General features: G+C 45.7%; 1 long non-coding RNA gene across 1 annotated transcript in view; it reads left to right on the top strand.

Annotated features, from left to right (window-relative positions):
• The window catches only part of LOC130295548 (uncharacterized), a 51,179-nt gene extending 23,664 nt beyond the window's left edge, over positions 1-27,515 (top strand). The window contains exons 2-3 of the long non-coding RNA XR_008848901.1: positions 27,096-27,229; positions 27,324-27,515. This is a non-coding gene — a long non-coding RNA (uncharacterized LOC130295548). The remainder of the gene's footprint in view (positions 1-27,095; positions 27,230-27,323) is intronic.
• The last annotated feature ends 276 nt before the right edge of the window (positions 27,516-27,791 follow it).

Here is a 27,791-nt window from a genome sequence, read left to right as displayed (position 1 = left end):
CGGATTCCATTCCGAAGTGTGAATTTGTGAATGGAAACCCATTCACTACACTATACATTTTAGTAAGCGGAATTTCTGCCTGCAATTTCAAAGCGGAATTGCAGGCAGAAATTCCGTAGTGTGAACCTAGCCTTCTGTACAAAATGCAGTGTTGTCCTTTAGAATGGGGAAAAATATCTGCACATAGACCTTAAAATAAAATAAAATAGACAATATTACGACTACCAAACATCAAAGTCCCCTAATAATGGACCTCATGACTTCATTATCCGTGTGACACTAACACAAATATTTCCGTATTTTTGATTCCTCAAACATTGGTGATCAGAAAAAACCCTCTTACTGGGCGCACTTAACCCCTGATTGATCTCATCCTTTCTTATTAAGTCAATGTTGTATTTCATTTTGTACCAAGCCTAACGCAGCCCCTGCATCAATGCAGCAAAGGACATACATACAAGCAGGAATAATGACACACAGATGTGTCCTGCTCCTCCGTCGTAATCTTTCTTTGTAGGATTCTTCCACAAGGGACATAGACCTCTTAGGACGTCCCTATTTATTCTCGGGGTTATGTGCACTGCCTGCAAAATCCCAGCTTGGGAGGAGAATTAAGGCTTTAGCTACTCTGAAGAACCCTGATACGTAGGCGAACATGAGACCTCAGAGCAGCAATTAACCTGAAGAGATGAAAGTCTGAGCTTCCAAATCCAAGCAATTTACTGCAGGGAAGCTGAACGAATGTGCTCCTCATCTACTCATGTATCTATTGCATCTTTTTTCCCTGTCATGCTTTTTCTGGTGTTTTTTTCCCGCATTCATGTGCTGTATGCAGTTGTTTGTCCCCCCCCCTATATAAGGGGAAATATGTAGCAATACAAAGTGTTCTTTACCATAGAATGTGTACAATAAGAGGGACATATTTGGGCTGCGGAAGGATGTTCTGTATATGACAATATGTAATGTGAGGTACAGTCTTCTAGTACTCTATTATCATGTTACGTTATTATTATCATTATGGTATTGTATAGTAGCGGCTTACTGTAATAACTGCTCATTTCTAGAGATCAGGATGGAATAATAGGTTCTGCCGCATTCTTGTATAGGATGACAGGTCCCGTAGTGCTGTCTGCTAGTGAAAAATAGGAATTGTTTTAAGGCAAATAAGGCTGGAGTCGCATCATGTTTTGGCTCTTGGTAATACAGGCAAAAGGTTATGCCAACGCATTTTGTGGCATGGATCCACTTTAATTGACCAAACATAGTCTAATAGTGACGATGTTCAGTCCATTTTCTAAACATGTTCTTTTATGGAATATTTTAGTGTCCCCAAAAACTTTATATAAGGCCGAGGCTGTAGAGAAAAGAAAAAAATGCTATTTACTTACCTTTGGTTCCCTACTGCAGCTCCTGTTCGGCTCCTTTGGGTCACCCACCTCCAACCCCTTATGTCCCTTCAGCCTGCTTCTAAGACATTAGGTTGGAGCAGGACCTATCTGCTGAGCAAGACTGTTGAGACCCAATTAGCTCCTAGCAGGCTATAACTACCCCTCCCCCTTACTACAATAAATAATTAAATAATAACTGACACAACAACAATTTAACTTTTCTGTGGGTGGGGATCGGCCACAGCTTTATTTATAAAATTACTTATATAAATAACAATTTAACAGTAACAAAGACACCGATTGGCTTCTTACCAACCCGATAGATGCTGCCACACCGTCCTGTCTGGAGGTCTACCCCGGGTTGACCCCGCTTTCACCGTCTTCTTACTGCCAAGCTGTGACTTACAAGAAACAGAGATACAAAAAAAGGGGAGGGAGGGAGGGCAAAACTCCGGGTCCTGGGCAGATTGAGGGGGGAAGGGAGGCACCCCAGCTATAAATACCCAGGGGAGGGCCCCTGAAAGCCCGGGAAACTATTAAACCCCTGATTGGTGCACTCCTTCCCCCCTACCCATGGGACATACCACTGTAGCCACTGGCAAGTTTACAGGCGGGGGAGGGGGCTAAAAAACCTTGCCTGTACATTTCTTAACCCCTTAACTGCTCACCAGTCAGGGGGCAAGCTAGTTATGCACAGCTTGCCCCTCCAATCACTGGCTGAGACCAGAAACCACTGTGGCCACGGATTGGCTGAGCAGGCAGGTCCTGCTTTTACCTTCTTTGGAAGAAACTAGCCACAGGACAGCTATTGGTGCTAGGACACCACATGCTTTTGAGTCCTCGATTTGTGAAATGGACCAAATGTGGTCACTGGTGGAGTACAGATGGTCTATTAAAGTGAATAGGCTCACTGTGGGTACATCTTGGCATATGTCAGCATTGTATACAGGCAACATGGAGCCTGAATATTATATCAACCCAGGCAACGATGGAAGGACCACACTTTAAAGGCGTTGTCTTATCTGAATAACCTCAGTAAATATGCCACCTGGGATCCCTCTCAAATACCCAGAGCAAACCAATGCAACCTGCAGTCCTCACCCTGCCCATATGCCCTAGTACAGTGGTCTCCAAACTGTAGACCTCCAGATGTTACCTGTTGGCTCTCCAGACATGCTGGCAGTTATAGCTTTGCAACAACTGGAGGTACAGAGACCTAGGCCCTAGTAGAAATACAATTTTTGCTGAATGTTTGCCACAATCCCTACAGTAACAATTATGCATAAAAATTGATCATGGTATCCTTATTCATCTTTACAAAATCTAGTTTCTCATTTGCCTAGTTAAAGGGGTCCTCCGCCCCTAGACATCTTATCCCCAGACATCCGTTGTACAGAGCAAACTTCGCTCCATGCCAGATGACTAGCTTTTGACATGCCCCATCAATGCAAGTCTTTCGGAGGGGGCGTGACGGCATTGAGGGGGCGTGGCCGTGATGTCACAAGCCTCTGGCGCTGCACCCGACGCTCTAAACTAACACCGGTCGCAGCAGGGAGATCACGGGGGTCCCCAGCGGCGGGACCCCTGCGATCAAACATCTTTTCCTCCATCCTTTGGATTGGGGATAAGATGTCTAGAGGCAGAGTACCCCTTTAAGCAGCTATCCTACCCTGCAACTATACACTTGTATAAGGCTTTCTTCAAATCTGCGTTAGGCATGTCTGCTGTACAATCCATCATAGGAGAACAGCAACATATACTGTGGAAATACATGGCGGCTGACAAACCCCATTGACCACTCCAGTTTCCAGTGAGAGTTGTAGTAAAAGCCATTAGGTTATAGGGCAGCAGAGAGGGATACATCATTTATGAATATAAATCCCTCTAACTACTCATTTCTACAATTCTGTATAGTCTGGTTTGTACATATACATGCAATGAATTGCGGGGGAAAAACAGAGCTAATTGCTTTGTGTAAGTGCATTGTATTGATCCCCAGTACCCCCACTGACTGTCTGTTGTATAACAATGGAGAGACTCACAAAAAGAACACAAGTAATAAGGCAGCAAGCACTTCCAGGAACAACATGAAATGTGCCCTTAAGCAATTATCAAAAGGTTTAAAGGACGCGGCGAGAGCACAGCACAGGATTCATTAGCTCAGGAGATGGAAGAATAATGGCTGTGTACACAGGTGCAGGTTCTCTGCCTCCGCTGCAGCTGCTCCGCCACCAATATCTATTGACCTGTTCTGAATGGTCATGTGACATCTCTTGTATTCTTATGCTGGGGAAATAAAAAAAAGATTGTTTGTTTCCTATATAACAGTCTGTATTTGTTTTTGAAATCCTAATACAGTAGAATCTCCCAATAGTGGACACTCATTGAGAATAAGTGTCCGCTATTGGGTGGTGTCCAAAATTGGGGAAAAAAGGCTCAAAAATCTTTCTAAATGACCGAATACTGTACTCATTTAGAAGTGCAAATACCTATAAAATATTATATAAAGCAATAATACAGTAGAATCTCCCAGTGCTGTTAAATCATCCTTTATCCCTCCCCAGTATCATTTCAACCCCCCTTTATACCCTGTGCCTGTTAAATAAAGTTGTGGGGAGGGTGTAATGAGGGAAGATGGAATTACCCTAGGGGCAGATGGCATTAACCCCTTGTGTTCGTGATGCCAGGGCGTGGTTTATCCTCTACACCACCTGAAGGAATACCGCTGGATCCTGGGCTAGGCACGGGGGCAAATAATGACTCCAACACCAAGTTATGGAACAACGGCAGCCTTACTGAGTCAGACAGGTGTAACAGACTATACATCTTGGCTAGGCCCACAGAGGTGACCAGTGACTTCAGAGACCTTAGGGCTTTCTGGGACTTATAGTGGACTTGGCCAATTTGGATGCAGGCCATGTCGACTTGAGACAGGATGACTTGGACTGACTTGACTATGACAGACTATGACTGACTTCACCCCTTCTGTAGCTTACCAGGATTTGACTTGACCTGTGGGGCGATGGACTTGAGAATCCGTGGCTGCTTGACTGACTTTAGGCCTCCTTTGGACTCCAGACACCACCTAGGACGTGACCTCACTACAACTCTGCATACAAGAGAGTAAGAGAGCGAGCAGAGGCTCCACCCAGGGCTTATATGGGGAGACTCTTGAGGGGTCTCATAGGTCACCCTTAGGTCACATGGTCACTGATAGTGATGAGCGGCAGGGGCCATATTCGAATTTGCGATATTTAACTAATATATGGCCAAATATTTGTCTTATGTTCGCGAAATTTGCATATTCGCTATGTTCGTTTTTTCCCATGCGAAAATTCGTTATGAAATTTGCATAGTGCGCATGCACAATTATATCTTTCACCTAAAAGAAGGGAGGGATCAGTGTCCAGTCTGGAAATGCCGATATTTGCATGAATTTGCATAAAAAAAAATGTATTTGTCAATACCAATATATATCACTATATTCAAAATATTCGCAAAATCGTGAAGTGCCGATATTCGCGGTAAAAATTTGCATTTCGAATATTCGTGCCCAGGGGACACTGTAGGGAGGCTGCCTGACAGGGCAGCAAGGGTACAGGGGTGCAACTCCTGTACTGGGCCACCACATAATATTTTACATTGCCACCTTATTGTCCCGTGCCACAAATTATCCCCCAATTACCCCTGTTCCACATCATTTACCCTTGATCCCCCTTTCCCATTTCATTCCTCTGTGGTAAAGAGGGGGTGATGAATTTGCAAAGAGGATAATAAAGGGGGGGGGGGGATCAAGAGGAAATAATGTGGCAAAAAAAAAAGCGAGGGGGGAGGTGATTTGGCATAGGGGAAATAAAGGGGCATGGGGGGGGATCAGAGAAGGAGGGGGGTAAATTATGTGGCTGGCATATGTACAGAAGCAGGAAACCAGTGTTTAAACAGCAGTCTTCTGCTTCTGTGCTGGGGCTTCTGCAGGGGGGTGCAGTGGGAGCCTGGGCCCCTTACTTTGCTATTGGCTGTACCCCCTGATGGCAGCCCTGTGTACAAGCTAGGGCCGGCACAGAAGCCTGGTTGTCCCCTATTGGGAGTGTTTTGTCCCCTATTGGGAGTGTTTTGGCCCCTAATGAGAGTGTTTTGGACCCTTTGTGTCCGCGTCCGCTATTGGGAATGTCCCCTATTCGGAGGGTGTAAATACATTAAAGGGGTACTCCCGTAGAAAACTTTTTTTTAAATCAACTGGTGCCAGAAAGTTAAACAGATTTGTAAATTACTTCTATTAAAAATTTTTATCTTTCCAGTACTTTTTAGAGTCTGTATGCTACAGAGGAAATGGTTTTCTTTTTGGAACACAGAGCTCTCTGCTGACATCATGACCACAGTACTCTCTGCTGACATCTCTGTCCATTTTAGGAACTGTCCAGAGCAGCATATGTTTGCTATGGGGATTTTCTCCTACTCTGTACAGTTCTTAAAATGGACAGAGATGTCAGCAGAGAGCACTGTGGTCATGATGTCAGCAGAGAGCTCTGTGCTCCAAAAAGAATGCCAATTCATGTCGAGACATGTCTATTCTTTATGCAGACATTGCAGAATTCCAATGTGGAATTTCCCTGGTTGAACTTGATGGACATATGTCTTTTTTCGACCGTACTAACTATGTAACTATGTAACTCTGCCGTGCAAAATTAGCCTTAGTTCCGTATTCCTGAAAAATCCCTCTTAGTAACCATTTGCGGCCACAAAACTAACTGTAAGGGTAAGTTCAGACGAACGGATCAACAGCGTATTTTATGCTGCAGATCAACTGTTGAAGGACCCTTACAGTTAGTTTTGTGTCCGCAAATGGTTACTGAAAGGGTGCCTTTAGATGTACCTCCTCAGAGCGGCAATACGCCGCTATGAGCAGACACACTGCCGCGACGTGCGAGTTGTTGCGCATGCGCGGTGTACTCGCATACATCGCAGCCACTCCCCCTGCTCCCTGAGCTAGGCCGAGAGCAGCCACAATGTGCCAGTATACTGGGCATGCGCGCGGCTACTTGCACATCGCAGTGCGTCTGCTCGTAGCGGCGGATTGCCGCTCCGAGCAGGCACCTGTAAAGGCGGCATACAGCGGTCCTTCAGCAGTGGATCCGCAGTATAATACGTGCTGGGGATCCGCTCGTGTGAACGTACCCTAAGGTAGGATTTTTGGGATGTTTACATTTCAAAAAACATCTTTTTGAATAGCTTTTGCCCTTTTTGGGCCTTTTTGGCCCAACAGCTTGTTTGCAAATTGTGAAAACTACCAAAAGAAAAGAGGGAAACATAAAAGAAGTCTAAAATAAAAAAACATCTTAAAAATGTTTCAAAAACTACTAAAACCAAACTAAATGGCAAAAAACATAGCTAAAATTTTAACACAGGGGGGCTCATTTGACAAGGCCCAGATTAGTCTATATATCTACAAAGTTGCAGCGCAGAGCTGGCACCATCCTATATGGTTTCTGCACTGCCAAATCCAGTGGATTTAGTTTCCTAGGCACACAGTTTGCACACTGATTCATGATGTGCGACTTTTGCTAAAGTCGCAAAATTTTGCGCAATAGCCATTTTTGCCGGGACCAGGCACAGGCAGCTGCTCCAGGCTGACTGAGATGTGCGCTCACATTAACTTGAAGTTGTTTGTAAACATTAGCTGCCATTTATCAAAAGGTGACAGCACCTTAAACATTGACCAGATGTTAATAAATGACCCCCAGAATATCCAAAGTCACAGCACACAAGGAGGCTCAGGATAAAGTACATCATGGGGGGGAATTTATCATTGTATATAGAGATGTTTTGTGTCTATTTTTTTTGCGCAAAAATATGCGCAAGTGTTTTTTTGCGTCTTTTTTTCCTGCAAATTTTGATAGAATACTTCATCACCTTTTCTACGGTTAAGTTTACTAACCGCATTTTCTACTGTAGAATCAATTTACTAACTGCTGTTTTTTATTTCTTTGTGCAAAAAAAATTTGCAAACGGCATTTTCTTGCGCAAATATACATCACCTCGGAGAACACTTACCAAAGTGTCTATTTTGGCACAGTAAGGACTGCTACTCCCATCATGGACAGACTCTGCCCATGATGGGAGTTGTAGTCCAGGGGCTGAGGTGCAGGTCATTATCCAGAGACCCGCTGCTTCTATATACACTGTCATAATTCATACTCCCCGCCGCCGGAAGAGGAGAGCTCTGATTGGTCAATAGCTATCCAGTTCCACCAATCAGAGCTCCCGCCTCCCGGCGGGGATTTTGAATTATGACAGTGTATATAGGAGCCGGTGGCAGTGCGATGTAGACGCATGTACCACCGGCTTTTTAATTTAAATGCGGATTGCAGCAGATCATTCTGGAGATCTGCTGCGATCTGCATTGCATAATGCCGTTGTCGGCGGATTGCGCAGGCCCTTCGCGTATTCCGCCGTTTATAAACGGCATTCAGTTAACCCGGCGATGTGCGGCATCGCACGGGTTAACTGGCAGAAGTCCCGCTGTTTCCAGCAGGGGACAACTTCTGCAACACCCCCCCAGGACCATCTGTCGATGGTCCTGTCAGCGATCACTGTGATTGGTCCCTGTGGACCAATCACAGTGAATGAGCTGACTGGGGGGTAAAGTTCATTTCCCCTGCTCTGCCTGCCGCTAGAAGTCCGGGCAGAGCAGGGGAAGATGACACCAAGAGCTGCGGCGGGGACCGCGGCACTTACCAAGTACCGGCACGACAGTGGGGATTGGCAGCAGGCTCTCAACAGCTGGAGGCACACGAGTTGGCGGCTGCGGCGGCGGTTAAGTGGAGGAGGCGACGGCAGCATCTGCATCAGAGGCAGCAGTGAAGCTCTTCACTGCTGCTTCTGGTAGTTTCAAAACTACAACTCCCAGCCTTTGGCTGTCTGGGCATGCTGGGAGTTGTAGTTTTGCAACATCTGGAGGGTCGCAGTTTGGAGACCACTGTGCAGTGGTCTCCAACCTGTGCTCTTCCAGATGTTGCAAAACTACAACTCCCAGCATGTTCAGACAGTCCAGGCATGCTGGGAGTTGTAGTTCTGTAACAACTGGCCCTTCAGATGTTGCCGAACTACAATTCCCAGCATGCCTTGGCAGTTTGGGCATGCTGGGAGTTGTAGTTTTGCAACAACTGGAGGCACACTGGTTGGGAAACATTGTCTGTTTCCTAACTCAGTGTTTCCCTACCTGTGTGCCTCCAGCTGTTGCAAAACTATAACTCCCTGCATGCACTGACAAACCGTACATGCTGGGAGTTGTAGTTTTGCAACAGCTCGAGGCGACGGGTTGGGAAACACTGAGTTAAGTAACAAACTCAGTGTTTTGCAACCAGTGGGCCTCCAGCCTTTGCTTAACTACAACCCCCCATTATTTTTGGCATTTTTGCTGATGGACAAAAAACCTCAATGGAATCCTGGCCTCAAACCTCAAAGCAATAGAGTAAGATCCCTACGTCCACTTTTCCTTAGAGGTAGAGTGAGGGGGGGGGGGGGGGGTTCTATATTTGCACAATATTTATCAAGGAGTGCACAGCCTAAATTCTGAGCGAGAGTGTACAATAGACAAGCAGTGTAAAGGGGTAGAACTGTGTCTACAATAGACACATAATGATAAATCCCCCCCCCCATGTGTTCTTTATTGACTGATTTTAAATGCAATATTCTGGCAAAAGTTGCCTTTCATAGGCAAATGTTACATGACCCCCTTTTTTTTTTTTAATCGTCCCATCTTTTTCTTACTCTTCCTGTCATGACCCACTAGTTTCTGCTCTTTCTCCTATTCCACACCTGACATATACCAGCCAGATGAAGGCCCAAAGAACTGCCTGGGCAGTAGACTTCAGGAGATAAACACCACTAACTGTGGTGTCAGCAGGGTGCAATGCAGGGTAGATGTTATAACCCAAGGGGCAGATGTGATTAACCCCTTCTTGTCGTGACTACAGGGCATGGTTTAGGGTGCGTTCACACGGCCGTTTGCCCCCGTTCTGTTTAAAAAAAATGGATTTAAAAAAACGGATAGAAACGGCATATCAAACGGGTATCCGTTTTGAACCGTTTGTAACCGTTTTTAATCAATTTTTTTAAAATGAAAAAATCAGCCACTTACAGACTCCCGCAGCCAGGACTAGTACTACTCTCATTATGGAACAGACTTGTTTCCATGGTGGGAGTAGTAGTTCCTGGCTGCAGGAGTCTGCCGGAGGCTGGGGAGGCTACATTAGTGCATGTACTACTACCCCCATCATGGATCAGACTCTGTTCCATGATGGGGTTTGTAGTACAGGGGCTGAGGGACTGATCGCACCAGGTCTCACTTCTGAGACCCGATCCGATCAGAAGTTATTAAGCAGGGGAGCGGACGGCATGGTCCGCAACCCTGCCATCACTGATGTATTATTATTATTATATTATTTTACTTTCATTTTTAAATTCCCCGCGGGGAGCTCTGAATGGCCAATACTGAGGAGCCAATCGGGGCACCCTGCAGGGATTTTAAAATGGACAATGTATATTAAAAGCGCTGTAGGGGGGCAAGATATATAGCGCTATATATCTAGCCCCCCAGCGCATTTATAAAGATATAACCATGTGCCAATTTTTTCTTCCATGAAAACGGAAATTAGTGCAAACGGGTGCACACGGATGTAAACGGATTGTAAAAAAATCCCATTGACATGAATGGGATTTTTTTTAAACCGTTTTTTTATCCGTTTACAATTTGCAAAAACAGAACTCAAACAGGGTGTGAACGCACCCTTTAGCCTTAACCACCCAAAGGTAATAACGCTGGTCCTGGGCTAGGCACGGGGTCAATGAAGACACAGACGCCAAGTTACGGACAAACGTAGCTTTACTGAGGTTAGATAGATGACACAGTCTATGCAGTACAGCCTGAATCCAAAGGAGGTGACCAATGACACAGGGGGTTCTTTGCAGGCTTGCTGGGACTTGCAGTATGTAGAGACCCTTTAGTACAGGCCATGGTGACTAGACAATTGACTTGACTGATGACTGACTTGTGACTGACAAGATGATGACTTTAGCTTATTTGATCTGACTTGTGGTTGCAGACTTTAGGCTTGAGGCCTCCAATGCTCTGGACACACACTGGACCTCAGCAGGAATACCAGTGAGCTAAGAGAGAGATTGCAGCCCCTCCCATGGTTTTATAGACGGGCTAGGCAAGGAGCCCATAGGTGTCACCTGGTCACTAGTGCCTCCTGGGTAACAATCGCATGGTAACAGCTATTAAAGAAATAGTACATTTCATTATAAAACTTATGTACATAGGGGATAACACATAATGGGGGCCCTGGGGACATGGAGAGACTCTGCCTGACAGGGCAGGAGGAGTACGGGGACACACCATCCCGTACTGGGCCACCAAATAACTTAAAAACATCATCAGTATTGTGGGCTGTTTTAGTACCGGTGGCTAGTTATAGCTGTCTATTCTACTTCATAGGACATCACAAGAACCAGCATCAACATGTTCGTTGTTAATTGATAAGCAGATAAAAAAAAATAAGACTGGAGAATGTAAAAGCAAAAAAAATAAATGAAATAATAATATAATAATAATAATAATAATAATATATATATATATATATTATAGCAAAGCCAAATTCATAAAGTTAAATGTTAAATTCAGGTATCCCTTAGAAATCGTGAATCTACCATGGAGTGATTGACATTACCGAAGCATGACATCAATGTTCTTGGTTCTTCCATTTTCTAACATTAGCTTTATTGTAGACAGATTGCAACATTTTCAGCACATTTGTTGGCAAATACAAAAGATCTGAAAATTTCTTGTGCAAAAGAAAGCTTTATTATGGCTGCTTTTAAGGTTTATTTGGTGTTTATTGGGTGCTTAAAATGCATGAAAAAACTAAAGTATACCGTAATGTCAGCATTTTTTTTTAAGTATAGCTCCAATCAGGGGTAACAGTAAAGTATAAATACAGTTTCAAGAATAAGTAAGTGAATAACATAATGAAATGTGGTCTGATTGTTATCTAGGCAATTATAGACAAACACAATCTAACTAAACTAATAACGTACAAACAGTTGTACTGCTCACATGTTTTATTAAGCATGTAGTGTAAACATCCAAGGTGCAGGGAGAAAAAGCAAGTGTACCCTTCCATGTATTAACCTGGAGATAGATACCTTGTTACTTGCAATCAAGCTTACCAAACACTTCCTATATCTGCAGAAAAGATTTACACATTTGTTGTGAAGCAATTTGAGACCATTCCTTCCTAAAAATGTGTTTCAGTTCATCAGTATTTCTGGGATGTCTTGTGTGCACAGCCGTCTTTAGCAGGGTGAAGGTCAGGACTTGGTTTGACCATTCCCAAATACATTTTTTTAAGCTTTTATCTAGCTGATTTACTTGTATGCTTTGAGTTAATTGTCTGGTTTCATTGACTAACATCTCTTTAGCTTGATGTCATGGACTGCTACCTGTACATTCCCCAGAGAATTGTTGGGAAATGTTAATGTATTGCTACCCAATGATTGTAGAACCTCCAGGCTGCATAGAAGGCTCAAACCATGATGCTCCCTCCACAATGCTTTATTGTTGGAATGAAGTTTTTCCAATCTCTCCCTGCACTATGTATGTTTACTCAGTGTGCTCAATTAACACATGAACAATACAACCGTGTGTTTGTTACTTGGATTGTGCTTGTCCATTCACATTAGTGATCAGTTTAGGAATTCAGCTTATTCCAACAAGTTTATCTACTGTATATTCAGGGGGCACAGTAGGCAGTGTTATTTTATTCAGGGGCACGTGGTGGTATTATATTCAGGGGGGTACATTTGAGTCCACAACATTGTATAATATATTTGGAATATTGTAACTATTATATTTTCTTATTAGGTTAGGTGTACACTGCAGATTTTTGAGTTGGAAACCTCTTGTTAAAATTTGGGATCCCACCCCTCGGTGACAGTGTTTCAATATCTATGAGTTGAATATTGCTATAGATGACCCCTCAAAATTGATAATCCAAACAGAGAAACTTTAGCCTCATAGCAACACGATTGTCCCCTCTATTTATTTCATTAAATGTAATTGTGTTGGTATCAGCATTGTTATTAAAGGCTTCCTTGTTTCTACTTCAATTAATGTAATTGATGTTAGGGATGGGTTGTGTCCTTGCTTTTCTGCGATACAATTAGCTCTCATTAGTTGCCATTACTTCTATGCCTGTGTGATTGCACTCGCATCCAGGAAAGTAAATGATATCAAGATGTATAATGCAATCAAGTTGCAGGCAGACATATTACTTGCTTGTTGGAATAATGGCTATTGTAATAATGATGGAAAGTAATGACTCCTGTTTATTTTAGCTGTTTAAGGAGGAAACTCTACTCAAATAGTAATAACATGATGACATGATTCAACTCCTACAACCCAAAGATGTTTTTATATTTAATTAAAAAATTAGAAGAAAAAAAAGAACAACCCTATTGTAACCTGGTAGTATGCAGAGTCGGTCATACCTTATGACAGTGGTCTCCAACCTGTGGTTCTCCATTTGGATAAAATACTGGCTTACGATGATTCTGGAAGCTATAATTTCCAGTCACAGGTTTGAGACCAATGTTCCAATTTGCTCCAGGGCCATTCATAAGACAACATTTTTTTTTAGGTGGCAGAGGAGACTTTGGGGTCCCTTAGGCATCCAGGCCCAGGTGTGACTGCTACCATTGCCCCCCCCCCCCCCTGAAGTTACGCGTTACACTCTTGGGTGCAAGTACACATGACATACGCACAGGTAAATGGCGTAAAAAAAAAAAGTTGATTTACACATACAATGATACATTTTTCCCCTATAACTCTTCGCTTTAAGTATATCTCCCTTATCTCCCAAACTGATAAAGTGACACACACTGTACACTATCTTGGCCTCTTCCCCTTCCGAACTACATGACAACATCTCGCAAAAAAAATAAATAAAATTAAGTAGCACTAAATTGCAGGTGAAGAAAGGTTAACATCTTAAGAGCAGTTCAGTATTCAATCTGCCGCGCCAATTTAAAACAGATTTAAGAATTTCCAAAAATGCTCCCACAAAGGGGTGAACAGCAGGTAGTACAGTGGGAGAAATAGAAACGCACCAAGTGAAAAACTGTCTGTAATGACACGAATACTATGCGCAGCCCATTAACTCCTCCATGGGAAACATTTGCTCAATTTGTGAGTACGCCCACACCTCACTACTGCACTGTATGCCCTGATATCACTCAGTTCTACCACTGTTATTACTGTTGTATGACAGGTTTAACTCAAACCTCTGAATAATGCGGTAAGTTATTCTCAGACGCACCCTGGAAGATAATGATAAGTAACAACGTTATCCATCCTACTTTTAAATGTTCAGGGAAAAGACATAAATGTGTCAGAAAATTATTCTTTTTATTTTTTTATCTTCACTGCTGTGCAATTTCTAAGGGAAAAAAGTATTTTCTGGTAGTTTAAAAATAATGTCAATATGTATAAGTGTAATGGAGTGGTTGCTCATATATAGACGTGTGTTCTAAAGCTTTGATCAAAACAAGGTAAGATCTCATATGCGTGTTTCTATGGCTTCATAAAAGTCTCTAATCTTATGGAAAAGTAACACAGGATCCATAATAGTCCATGGGCCAATACTGAATGATTTCATATGGAGGTTCTTCCTATCCGATTCATTTGTAGAAGACATTGCTTGTAGGGCAGAATAACTGCAATAAACTATTATCGCCAGAACACGAAGTATGGATAGCAAACCTAAAACAGACTTATTACGGTGTTCCAGAGAACTACAAAGAATTTTGGGGTTCTTTAATAACACATATTAATAGGCCCTTTTCTTTAGTTGAAAGCGCATTAACTAGGGACTAGAGGTTGCCAAGAAGCAAATATCTCTTATGCAAGTGGAATAGAAATGGACAAATTTTATTCTGTGTTGTTTAGGGGAGGGGGGAAGGGGATTTAAAGAATGGTCACCGTTCACCCGAACTATAAGCCGAAACACCGGGTTATAGTGCGGGTGAACAGGAGACCGATGCGGGGTCTCAGACTGCTATATCTACTTGCAGTTCAGAACCCCAATCCTCCAAAAGTCCCCCTTCTTCCTGCGCTTACTTGTGCACTGAGGCGGTCCTGCCGGCTAGATTTAAATATTCATAAGCACCGGCACATCACTGGTCACGTGAGCGCTCGTGCCTACTGAGCGATCACGTGACCGGTGATGCGCCGGCGCTTATGAATCTTTAAATCTAGCTGGCGGGACCGCCTCAGTGCACAAGTGAGCGCAGGAAGAAGAGGGACTTTTGAGGATTGGGGTTCCGTACTGCAGGTAGGTATAGCAGTCAGAGACCCTGCATCGGTCTCCTGTTTACCCGCACTATAACCTGACGTATCGGGTTATAGTGTGGGTGAACATGTGACCATTTTCCTTTAAGGAGTTAAACGTTTTCAGGATAGGCCATGAAAGTAGGCAAGGTGCCAATGCCTAGAATCCCCACCAATCAGCTGTTTGTCATATACTCAATAAATGACTCCGGCGCAGTTCATTGTGTAGTGGTGGTGCCCGATTATTGCAGTGTAGCTCCTACTAAAGTGAATGAGATAGGCTATTGTGATGACCCAGTACAGGAGTTGCACCCCTGTACCCTTGCTGTCCTGTCAGGCAGACTCCATTAAGTGACCCCTGGGCCCCTCTTTTGTCTGTATTTCCTAAACAGTTAATAATCCTTCATGTAATCCATTGTAATGTATATAACTTGTCGCATACCTTTAAGTAATGTTGCTAAGTGTATTAATCCAGGAAGGTACCAGTGACCATGTGACCTTCAGGGTGACCTATGGAACCCCTCCAGAGTCTCCCCCATATAAACCCTGAGTGGAGCTAGTTCAGCCTCTTAGTACAAGTCTTTGCTGAGTACAGTGAGGTCAAGTTCCGAGAGAGTGTCTGGTATCCTGAGGAGGCCTAAAGCCTACCACGCAGCCACACATCCAAAAGTCCCCTACCCCACAGGTCAACCTCAAAATCTGGTAAGCTACAAATGGGGTGAAGTCTGTCTAGTCAGTCTCAATCAAGTCAGTCAAGATCAATCTGTGTCAAGTCAGCGTGGCCGTGCATTAAATTGTCCAAGACCACTATAAGTCCTAGCGAGCCCTAGAGTCTCTGAAGTTGTCACGCCGAGCGCTCCGGATCCTGCTGTCTCCCCGGAGCACTCACGGCGTTCCTCTGCATGCAGCGCTCCGGTCAGCACCGCTGACCGCGAGCACTGCTCCCATGCCCCGCTCTCGAATCGCGCCCCATGTTTCTCACCTGCCCCGTCCTCCTGCTCAGTCCCGGCGCGCGTGGCCCCGCTCTCTAGGGCGCGCGTGCGCCAGGTCTCTCAGATTTAAAGGGCCAGTGCACCATTGATTGGTGCCTGGCCCAATTAGTTCCAAGCACTCCCTACATTATAAAAGTCCACTTCCCCTTCCTGTCCTTGCCGGATCTTGTTGCCTTGTGCCAGTGAAAGCGTTCCCGTGTGTCCATTGCCTGTGTATCCAGACCCTTGCCGTTGCCCTTGACTATGAACCATTGCCGCCTGTTCCGACCTTCTGCTACGTCTGACCTTGCCTTTGCCTAATCCTTGTGTACCACGCCTGATTCAGCAGTCAGTGAGGTTGAGTCGCTATCGGGTGGAACGACCTGGAGGTTACCTGCCGCAGCAAGTCCATCCCGCTTTGCGGCGGGCTCTGGTGAAAACCAGTAACCTCTTAGATTCCGTTCCCCTGGTACGACCCACGCCATCACCTCACTGACACAAAGGATCCACAACCTGTGTCCTCCTTGCATACCAGTCCGGATCCTGACAGTAGATCCGGCCATGGATCCCGCTGAGGTCCCGCTGCCCAGTGTCGCTGACCTAACCTCCGTGGTCGCCCAGCAATCTCAGCAGATCGCGCTACAAGGACAACAGCTGACTCAGTTGACTGCTATGATACAACAGCTTCTGCCTCAACATCAGCAATCTCCTCCGCCAGCTCCTGCATCACCTCCACAGCGAGTGGCCACTTCCAGACTCCGCTTGTCCCTACCTGACAAGTTTGATGGGGACTCTAAATTGTGCCGTGGGTTCCTGTCCCAGTGTTCCCTGCACCTGGAGATGATGTCAGACCAATTCCCTACAGAACGGTCTAAGGTGGCGTTCGTGGTCAGCCTGCTATCTGGAAAGGCCTTGTACTGGGCCACACCGCTTTGGGACCACAACGATCCTGCCACTGCTACTATCCAGTCCTTCTTCTCAGAAGTACGCAGTGTCTTCGAGGAGCCAGCCCAGGTTTCTTCAGCCCAGACAGCCCTATTGAACCGAACCTTGTCCAAGGGAATTATTCTGTGGGCGAGTACGCCATCCAGTTCCGCACCCTCGCCTCTGAGCTATCCTGGAATAATGAGGCCCTCTGTGCGACCTTCAAGAAAGGCTTATCCAGTCACATCAAAGATGTGCTGGCCGCACGAGAAATTCCTGCTACCCTGTCTGAACTCATCCATTTGGCCACCCACATTGACATGCGTTTCACGGAAAGATGCCAGGAGCTTTGTCTGGAAAAGGATCTTGTTCGCGGTTTCCTCCCCTGGCACCTCTCTTCCAGCGTCCTTTGCAATCTGTTCCTGTGCCTCCCGCCGAGGAGGCCATGCAAGGGGATCGGTCTCGCCTGACCCTACAAGAGAGGACTCGCCGTAGGAATGAAAACCTGTGCCTATACTGTGCAAGCACCGAACATTTCCTAAAGGACTGTCCTATTCATCCTCCGCGTCAGGGAAACGCGCGCACCTTGTTAACATAGGAGAGGCGTTGCTAGGTGTAAATTCTTCCTCTCCAAGACTGACTATACCTGTGCGGATTGCTACGTCCGCTAATACTTCCTTCTCTGCTGTGGCCTTCTTGGACTCTGGTTCAGCAGGAAGTTTCATTGAAGCCTCCCTCATCAACAAGTTCAATATTCCAGTTACCCGTCTTGTCAAACCTCTCTTCATTTCATCCATCAATGGAGAAAGGCTGGTCTGCACTGTGCGTTACCGCACTCAACCTCTGCTCATGAGTGTGGGAATTCACTATCACGAACACATTGAATTTTCTGTGCTGCCCAACTGTACTTCTGAAATTCTTCTGGGTTTGCCTCTGCTCCAACGTCACTCGCCTAGTCTCGACTGGGCCACTGGGGACATTAAAAGTTGGGGATCTTCTTGCCATAAGCGTTGTCTTCACTTAGTTCCTTCTTGCCAAGTCTCCATTACAACTCCATTGCCAGGTTTTCCTAAGCCCTATCTGGTCTATTGTAACTGGTGGGGATAAAAACTTCCCCTGTAAGGCCATACTCTTGCATTATTAATTCCCTTCTTGGCAAGTGTTACTTGCCCTAAAAAGGGTGGCCCCACAATTGAACCTCTCCCTATTTCCACCTACAAACACTGCCATTTCCCAGTTTGTCGGTAGCGAGGGTCCAATAAGGTGGAGAGCCAGATGTCATCCCGCTGCCGAATGGTGACAATTCACCGGTCACTACGCAAGCAACTGAGCATTGTGCCATTTATGCAAGTGACTTGGAGGGACTCCCTGCCTCCATCTCCACTGCATACTGCCACAGTGTGTCTGAGTCCTCAGTCTCGCCTTCCTCATAACCCTCTAGATGCTCCTCCTCCTTCTCTCCTGTCAGATGACTAGATAAACCGTCCATCTCGCAAAACCTAAACTGTGCTCCACTGTGCCCCTCCCCTTCAGTTCAGCCCCCACAGGGCTCATGTGGCCGTGAGATGTAGGCACCATGTCTCCAGTGCCCTGACCAGCCATCGTTTCCAACATGTGTTGTAGTAGATAAAGCAGTGGAATGACGTTCATCTCGTAATTCTGACTAATAATGTGGCTTCCACAAAGGGGCTGAGCAAGCGGCAGGTGTCACGTATGAGCTGCCACTGGTTGACACTGAAGTTACACAGGGTAGTCCCCCTATCCGCTTGGATCATCAAGAGATTGGTGATGGCTTTTCTCTGTTCGTGTAGTTGGTCCAACATATGGAGGGAGGAATTCCAATGTGTGGAAACTGTCAGGATCCGGAGTGGTATGCAGGGTAGACACAGGTAGTGGATCCTCTATGTCAGTGAGGTCATGGCGTGGGCCATACCAGGGGAACGGAATCTAAGGGGTTACTGGTTTTCACCAGAGCCCGCCGCAAAGCGGGATGGACTTGCTGCGGCAGGTAACCCCCAGGTCGTTCCACCCAATAGCGTCTCAACCTCACTGACTGCTGAGTCAGGCACGGTACAGAAGGACTAGGCAAAAGGCAAGGTCAGACGTAGCAGAAGGTCAGGGCAGGCAGCAACGGTTCGTAGTCAAGGGCAACGGCAAGGGTCTGGGTACACAGGCAAAAGACACATGGGAACGCTTTCACTGGCACAAGGCAACAAGATCCGGCAAGGACAGGAAGGGGAAGTGGGTTAATATAGTGTAGGGAGGTGATTGCACTGATTGGGCCAGGCATCAATTAGTGGTGCACCGGCCCTTTAAATTTCAGAGAGCCGGCGCGCACGCGCCCTAGAGACGGGACAGAAGGAGGACGGGGCAGGTGAGTGACATGGGGCGCGATCCGAGAGCGGGCACGTCCCGTGCCTTGGATCGCGTCCCCTCCGGTGACACGGGAGCAGCGCTCGCGGTCAGTGGTGCCGACCGGAGCGCTGCATGCAGAGGCGTGACAGAAACGTTGCAAATCATGTTTGGGGATGCCGTTCTGACACTGCAGCTCAAGGAGGGTGGGCTTTGCGGTGTATGAGTGGCTGAAGTGCATGCAAAGTTTCCTTCCCATTGTTAGGATGTCTTGCAGATGGGGGAAAACTTCAGGAACCGATTGACAACCAGATTGAACACGTGTGCAATGTAGGGCGCATGTCTCAGGCTTCCTGGTCCTAGTCCAAAGGATAGGGGATAAGATGTCTGATAGCGGGGGGCCCACGGCTGGGATCCCCGGCGATCTCCCTGCAGCAAACGCATTCTATGCTGGAGCTGCGTCTCCAGTTTCGGAAACCTCCGGGTTTCCGGGTCTGGGGACGTGATGTCATGCGCGCCACCTCCATTCATGTCTATTAGAGGGGGCATGACGGCCATCATGCCCCCTCCCATAGACGTGAATGGAGGGGGCGTGACGTCACGTCACGTCCCCAGTCCTGGAAACCCAGAGGTTTCCGAAACTGGAGACGCAGCTCCTGCATAGAATGCGGGTGCTGCAGGGAGGTCGCCGGGTGTCCCAGCTGCGGGCCCCTGCGATCAGACATCTTATCCCCTATCATTTGGATAGGGGATAAAATGTTTATGCCCGGAATACCCCTTTAAAGTCGTATGTGTAAATGAAATTATTTTTTTCTATAAAATGCTGGCGTTACCCCAAAATTTTCATTTTCACAAGGGGTAATAGGAGAAAAATCCTCCCAAGTTTTTAAACCCCATTTCTACTGAGTATGGAAATACCCCATATGTGGATGCAAAGTGCTCTGCGGGTGAACTACAATGCTCAGAAGAGACGGAGCGCCATTGGGCTTTTGGAGAGGGAATTTGTTTGGAATTGAAGGCCATTTCTGTTTACAAAGCCCCCATGGTGCCAGAACAGTGGACCCCCCCCCACATATGACCCCATTTTGGAAACTACACCCCTCACGTAATTCACTTGCCTGCACCGGTCCCCTGCTGCCTGCACCAGTCCCCGCTGCCTTCTGCCAGTGATCAGGTAACTGCCGCTGGTCCCCCTGCCACACTGGCCCCCTCGACCGTCGCCGCCGCCATCTTCCCCTGCTCTGCCTGGACTTCCAGTTACTCTCTGTACCTGCTCTGCTATTCACCAGTCAATCCTGACCGCCCTGGATCCTTAAGTCCTTAAGGGGTTAAGGGAGACTCACAGGATACTGCAAAAGAGTCTGCCAGACAGGACAGCAAGAGTACAGGAGTGCAACTCCTGTACTGGTCCTCCGCAAACTCCTCTTAACAACAGCCGTCATCTGTGCCCAGTCCTGGAGGGTGGATGAATGTAAAGTGGCCACTGAGGCCATGAAACAACAAGACAGTTCCTGGGGCATTCCACCAATGTCCTTCACAGGACTGATGAACTGGGGAAGAGTCCATGTGGCATTTGTACACAATGTCCATACATGCTCAGTCTTTTGAAGGTGTTGACCAGAATGAATTTGAAAAAGGTTTCCGTTGAGGTATTATGACCTTATAACTGCTTGGTGGTATAAATGAGTTTGGATCGGGCTGCCTGAGGCTTTTCCTTTTCCTGATGCCTGTGCTATTAGGGCCTTTCGGCTTAAGTAACTTCTTCCCACAACATTTGACTATCAGTTATAAATTTTTCTGACAACACATGAAAATATTACATATGTACACAATAGCTCTGTCACTTTACGTGCTACTTACACCTCTCAGGAGAACTCTCTGGCAGAAGAGAACCCTGTGCACAGTGGACAGGAAACAATAGACATTAGACATTAAATGACTATTGTAACGGGTCACGGCAGGTGGTGGATCCTCTGGGCCTGTGTGAATGATGACGTGAGCCGTGCCAGGGAGCAGAATCTAAGGTGCCGCTGGTTTTCACCAGAGCCCGCCGCAAAGCGGGATGGTCTTGCTGCAGCAAACGGCACCCAGGTCGCTACCGCTGGCACGACTCTTCCACACAGGTAGCTGGGATGTGGCGTGGCACAAAAGGAAACAGGCAAGATGAGGTCAAGGTAGCAGTAGATCAGGGCAGGTCGCACAGGTGCAGGGCCAGGTAATGGAACAAGGAAAGGAACATGGATATCAGGAACACAGTATGCTTTCACTAGGGCACAAAGCAACAAAGATCCGTCAGGGAACAAAGGGAGGAGCTGATACTTAAAGACAGGGTGCAGGTGTAGACACTTAATTAAATGAGTACTGTCCCTTTAAATGTAAGAGCTCCGTCGCGAGCATGCCCTAGGAGGCCCGCCAACAGCAGGGACATAATTAGAGAGCGCTCACGGCCGGAGTGTCTGACTGGAGTGCAGGTGTTACAACTATTATGGACTGGATACATTGACTAGATAGCTACAGTCCTGACTAAACATGTGATATTTGACTATGTTAGATACATAAGATATATTATGTACGTTACTATACACAAAATTAGCTTTTCTATAATGAGACTGATAACTTTTATTCACATAGGTGTTTTTACTCTCTATACTAGAGATGAGCGAATTTCTGAAAAATTTGATTCGGCCAATTCGCCACATTTTCAGAAAAAAAAAATTGGTTCAAACCGAATTTATTTGCGGTGAATCAATATTAAAAACAGCTTTTTCTGGCCAACAGAGAGGCTCAATAGGGGTGTAGAACACTTTGCCTTTTCCTAAAGCGCATAGGGAGTGTGCTGTGTTAGTGAAATAATACTGTTATTCAGTATGACATGCAGATTACATGCATCGCTATTAGAATCACTGCAGATCTTGATGTTGCAGATTTTTTATGTAATTTTTATTTAATTTAATTTGAAATTTATTTAAATTTTTTGATTAGCCATTCTGATGAGCATCGAGCTGGCGGTCCTCCGCCAGGTGAGACACCACCTGTTCCAGCACCTGCCTCTCTGTGAAAGTGCAAATGTTTCATTTAATCAGTTATGATTGATTGTTATTGCTCCAAGCTATTTCATTGGATTCTTGTGATAATTCCACAGGTAATGTGACTTCGACGACCATACGGACTCAGTCTTGAAAAGATTACATAGATTTTTTTAAACTTAAATTTAAGATTTATAGAAGATTCCCAAGTTAAATGTTCCAGCGTTTACTTTTAACTAATACTGTATGACGATAAAAACCAATCTAACAAGGAGTCACATGGCGGCACAATGTCAGAGCCTAGAGGTGACAGCAGCATGAGGAGACCATAATCTGGCATAATGACACAGCCTGGAATTGGCGGCAGCAAGAGTAGACCATATAGTGGATGAATGACACAGCCTGGAGTTGAGGCAGCATGAAGAGACCACAGGGCCTCACAATCCCTAAGATTAAAACATGAATTTTCTAATTTAAATTGAAGATTTATGGTAGCTAGTGCTACCATTACATTTTTTAGGTAATGTCCCAGGCCCAGCAGCATCATTAAACCATATAGTGGCTGAATGACACATCCTGTAGCTGGCAGCAGCATGAGGAGACAATAAGGCTTTACAATCCCTAAGATTAAAAGATGAATTTTCAAATTTAAATTGGAAATTTATGATAGCTAGTGCTACCACAAATTTTTTTAGGTAATGTCCCAGGTCCAGCAGCATGAGTAAACCATAAAGTGGCTGAATGACACAGCTTGGAGTTGGCCACAGCAGTATGAGGAGAACATGTAGTTGCTGCATGGCACAGCCTGGAGTTGGCGGCAGCATGAGTAGAACATATAGTGGCTAAATGACACAGTGTGGAGGTGGCGGCAGCATGAGGAGACCATAAGGTGGCAAGATGACTAGAAAAACTGCCCATTTAAAGTGGTACTCCGGCGCTAAGACATTTTATCCCCTATCCAAAGGATAGGGGATAAGACACCTGATCGCGGGGGTCCCGCCGCTGGGGACCCCCATGATCTTGCACGCAGCACCCCGTTACAGTCAGTCCCCGTAGCATGTTCGCTCCGGGTCTGATTATTGGCGATCACGGGTCAGAGCATTGAGATTTCATGGCTCCGCCCCCTCAATGCAAGCCTATGGGAGGGGGCGCCACAGCTGTCACGCCCCCTCCCATAGGCTTGCATTGAGGGGGTGGAGCGTGACATCACACGGGGGTAGAGCCGTGATGTCACAATGCTCCGGCCCCGTGATCGCTAGTAATCAGACCCAGAGTGAACGTGCTCCGGGGACTGATTGTAATGGGGTGCTGCGTGCAAGATCACGAGGGTACCCATCGGCGAGACCCCCGCGATCAGGCATCTTATCCCCTATTCTTTGGATAGGGGATAAGATGTCTTAGTGCCTGAGTACCCCTTTAACGAAACCTAAACTGTGCTCTACTGTACCCCCCCTCCTCCTCTAGTTCAGCCCCCACAGGGCTCATGTGGCCGTGAGATGTGGGCGCCATGTCTCCAGTGCCCTGATCAGCAATCGTTTCCAACACGTGTTGTAGGAAATGAAGCACTGGAATGACGTCCATCCCGTAATCCTGGCGACTGACTAATAATGTTGCTTCCTCAAAGGGCCTGAGCAAACAGCAGGTGTCACGTATGAGCTGCCACTGTTTGACATTGAAGTTACACAGGGGAGTACCCCTATCTGTTTGGATCATCAAGAAATTGGTGATGGCTTTTCTCTGTTCGTATAGTCGGTCCAACACATGGAGGGTGGAATTCCAACGCTTGGCAACGTCACAGAACGGACTATGTTGGGGGATACCGTTCTGACGCTGCAGCTCAAGGATGGTGTGCTTTGCGGGGTATGAGTGGCTGAAGTGCATACAAAGTTTCCTTCTCATTGTTAGGATGTCTTGCAAATGGAAGGAACACTCAGGAACCACTTGACAACCAGATTGAACACTTGTGCCATGCAGGGCGCATGGCTCAGCCTCCCTTGTAGCAGCGCAGACAAGATGTTCTTCCCATTGTCTGTCACCATGGTTCCCATTTCCAGTTTTCATGGAGTAAGCCATGCTCCAATATCTTTATGAATGACTTTTAGCAGTTCCTCTCCTGTGTGACTCCGTTCGCCAAGGCAAACCATGTGAAGAACAGCGTGACACCGCCGTGCCCTGCACACATGGTATGCTGAAGGGGCACTGAGACTTGTACGTGCAGTGGAGGCTGAGGACACGGTGGAGGATGAGGAGGCAGGGTCGCACACTGTCACAGGACCAACAGCCTGAGAGCATGGAGGAGGAAGCAGCGTGACCTGTCCAAGTTGGTGTTGTGGCTGTGCAGGAACCACATTCACCTAGTGGGCCATAAAGGACATGTATTGTCCCTGACCACAGTTACAGCTGCAAAGGTCGGCGCTGCCGTGCACTTTGGTACACTCCGACAGGCTCAAAGACTGGCCCACCTTCTCTTCCACAAAATTGTGCAGGGCTGTTACTGCCTTCTTCGCAAAGAAATAACGGCTTGGGACTCTCCACCTTGGCTCGGCACAAGCCATCAGTTCTCTGAACGGTGCAGAGTCCACCACTTGAAAAGGGAGGGATTGCAGCACCAGCAACTTCGACAGGAGCACATTCAGCTTCTGCGCCATTGGATGAGTGGGCGCACACTGTTGTCTCTTGGACATGGCTTCGCCGATGGATTGCTGGCGGAATGTATGACTAAAAGTAGGAGGAGCAGGAGCATCTAGAGCGACATAAGGAGGGTATGACTCACAGCTCCCTTCAGCTGAGGTGGTGGAGCCTTGGCTGGCTGAAAGAGGGAGCCATGGTTCTCCCAGACCATTTTATTGTGGCGCAGCATATGTTGATGCAGGGCCGTGGTGCCAACATTGGGACCCTGGCCACGCTTCCCCTTCTGCCGACACATTTTGCATGTGGATAGCTATGTTAACCTCCTCCGGATGCTTGATGAAAAACTGCCATACCGTTGAGTAGCTGATTTTCCCACCAACAGTCCGCACTAATTGACTGCTACTGCCGCCGTCTCCAGGAACCCCTGTTCCACTACTTCCCGAGAAGGTAGTCTGCCGCGAAGCAGGTGTTCTCCCCCGCGCTTGTTTGGCTCTAGAATTTCCACTTCTGCCACCATGCTGACTGCCAACCATGCTACCACCTTGCTGGCTCAGCTGCTGCTTCACGGGCAACCTGCAACCCTCTTCTCCTGATGATGATGATGAAGCCCCTTCTGCACCCAACTCCCAATTGCGATCGGCTTCATCATCATCAACAAGTGTCTGCACGTCACTAATGTCCTCCTAAGGTTCCTCAACAGTGTTTGCTTCAGGACACTGAATGATGGCAACACTACCTCCCAAGTCACTCTCTTCATCACTACTTGCCCACCTAGCGGAGGAAGCGGTGGATGTCACCTTCACTTCTTGGCTGGGCAGTAGCTGCTGACTGACCTCAGGGATCGACTTCAAAGGGATGGTGGGTCTCCACGGTGCTGACCAGGGACAGACACGTCAGGTCGGTATAAAGGAATTTTATTAAAGTTATGCAACACGTTTCAGGGTGCTTAAAAGTATTACATTTAATAGACGTTATATAGACGGCCTGATTTTAATTTGGGAGGGAAGCAAAGAGAGTTTTTATGAATTTTTTAGTGAACTAAATGAAAATCTATGGGGTATGAGATTTACGGAACACATCAATAAAAAACTGCAACTTTTTTTTAGATTTAGAGCTATATATTAAGGACAATAACATTAACACAAAATTTTTTTTTTAAAGCTATAGATGCCAATGGGTAATGGCATTTTAAAAGTAGCCATCTAAAAAACTGGAAAGTTAATATACCGTTCGGGCAACTGAACAGAATTTTAAGAAACTGTTCTGAAATCGGCAGCTATGAAGATCAAGCGAAAATAATACAAAATAGATTTTTAGATAAAGGATATCCACATGCTATAGTAGAAGGAGCAAAGAAAAAAGCAGATTCCATTGTGAGAAGCGAACAAATAAAGAAACAAAGTAGAAAATATAAGAAGAATAAAAGTGATTATAATAATGCTGAATTTTGCACAGCTTTTATCTCCCGATATTCGGGAGATACAAAAAAAGTAGAAAGTATAGTTTGAAAAAATTTGGGACATATTAAAGCAGGATCCTTACTTAAATGAGGCACTAGGCACGAGTCATTTTAAACCTAAATTCATTTACTGGCGAGCGAAAAATATTGCACAAGATATAGCACCTTCATATCCGAAATTAATTGAAAAGGAAAAAGAGATAATTAAACAAAAAGGCTCATTCAAATGCAACCAAAAGAGATGTGGTACATGTTCACACATAGAGAACGGAAAATAGAATATTGTATGTGCGGCAACAGGGGAGATAATCCCCATAAAAACACATATAAATTGTGCCAGTAATTTTGTGGTATACGTGTTGGAGTGTCCGTGCGGTACCCAGTATGTGGGACGCACGTCCCAAACGCTTCGTAAATGTATTAATTCTCATAGGTTTAATATAAAACATAAATATCCGAAACATAGTGTATCTCGGCATTTTGCCGTGCACCATAATGCTGATCCTGAGTTGCTACGGGTTACGCCTGTAGAGCAAATAACAGAAGGGCTCCGGCGTTTCGCTACTTTATGCAAAAGAGAAAGCTTTTATATTTTTTAATTGAATACGTTATACCCGAACGGTTTTAATGAGAGTATCAAACGCCCTTAAATATTTGCAGATAGATATTATGAAAAATAAGTATATGAATAGTTTTTAAAAATTTTAATTATATTAAATGTCAGGTGTTGGTGTGGCTCAATAGAAATTCGCATCCGGGTCAATTCAGAGTATATAAGAAAGTTCCTAATTCTAGCTTAAATATATCCCTGAGGAAGGGGAATAATCCCCGTAATGCTTCGGATGTTTTGTACTAGTATTCTATTCTATTTGTATGTATGTCTCATGTATGTTTTAGTTTAATAATTTTCCATCTGAAAAGAAAAAAGAACCCCTGTTTTTTTGGCTGCATTTGAAGCTTCCAAACACCTTCGAAGTGGAAAGAAAAGACACGAGGAGAACGCCCGGTCCCACATGTGGTGTTCAGACTGGTCGTTAGAAGGCGTGCAGGATTGAGGAGGGTGTGGGGACGTAAGAACCCTCCTCAGTGAAGTAGGTGCACCTTAATGATTGTTTTATATTAATGCAGCTTAATATCGAAAATGTCCGCTCTCCCTTTTTGATTTTTTTTTCTATCTCTCTGCAGTGAAAGGATGAAGTGACTAGCTGGAATATTGTTGCCGATTATATCGGGCTGTGGCATCACAGAGGTGACTGGCTGCTCATAGGCTCCATCCTGCATGTGATTTAGAGTCATCCCACCTACCCTTGTTCCCGCCTCCCCAGCATTCCTTGCACCATGTCCTCGCATGTGGATCCGCCATTTTAGATGCCCTGGAGCTGGGACTGCAATAAATGGAGTTTAATAAAGCAATTCGCTCAATCGAATATCGCAGCGATATTCACATTCGTTGCAAATCGAATTTTTCCTGAAATTCGTAACAAATTCAGATTCGTCAGATTCAATTCACTCATCTCTGCTCTATACCTAGCATACATGGCGATAAAGTGATTAAGGTATGCTTCTCCTGACAGGGTCAGGACACCTCCTGTACAAATGCCATGGGTAAAAGAACATTAAACACTATAGACATTTGGTGAAAACTTTCTATAT

Source organism: Hyla sarda, chromosome 11 (assembly GCF_029499605.1).
Source record: "Hyla sarda isolate aHylSar1 chromosome 11, aHylSar1.hap1, whole genome shotgun sequence".
Lineage (NCBI taxonomy): Eukaryota > Metazoa > Chordata > Amphibia > Anura > Hylidae > Hyla > Hyla sarda.
This window is presented reverse-complemented; position numbering and strand designations above follow the sequence as displayed.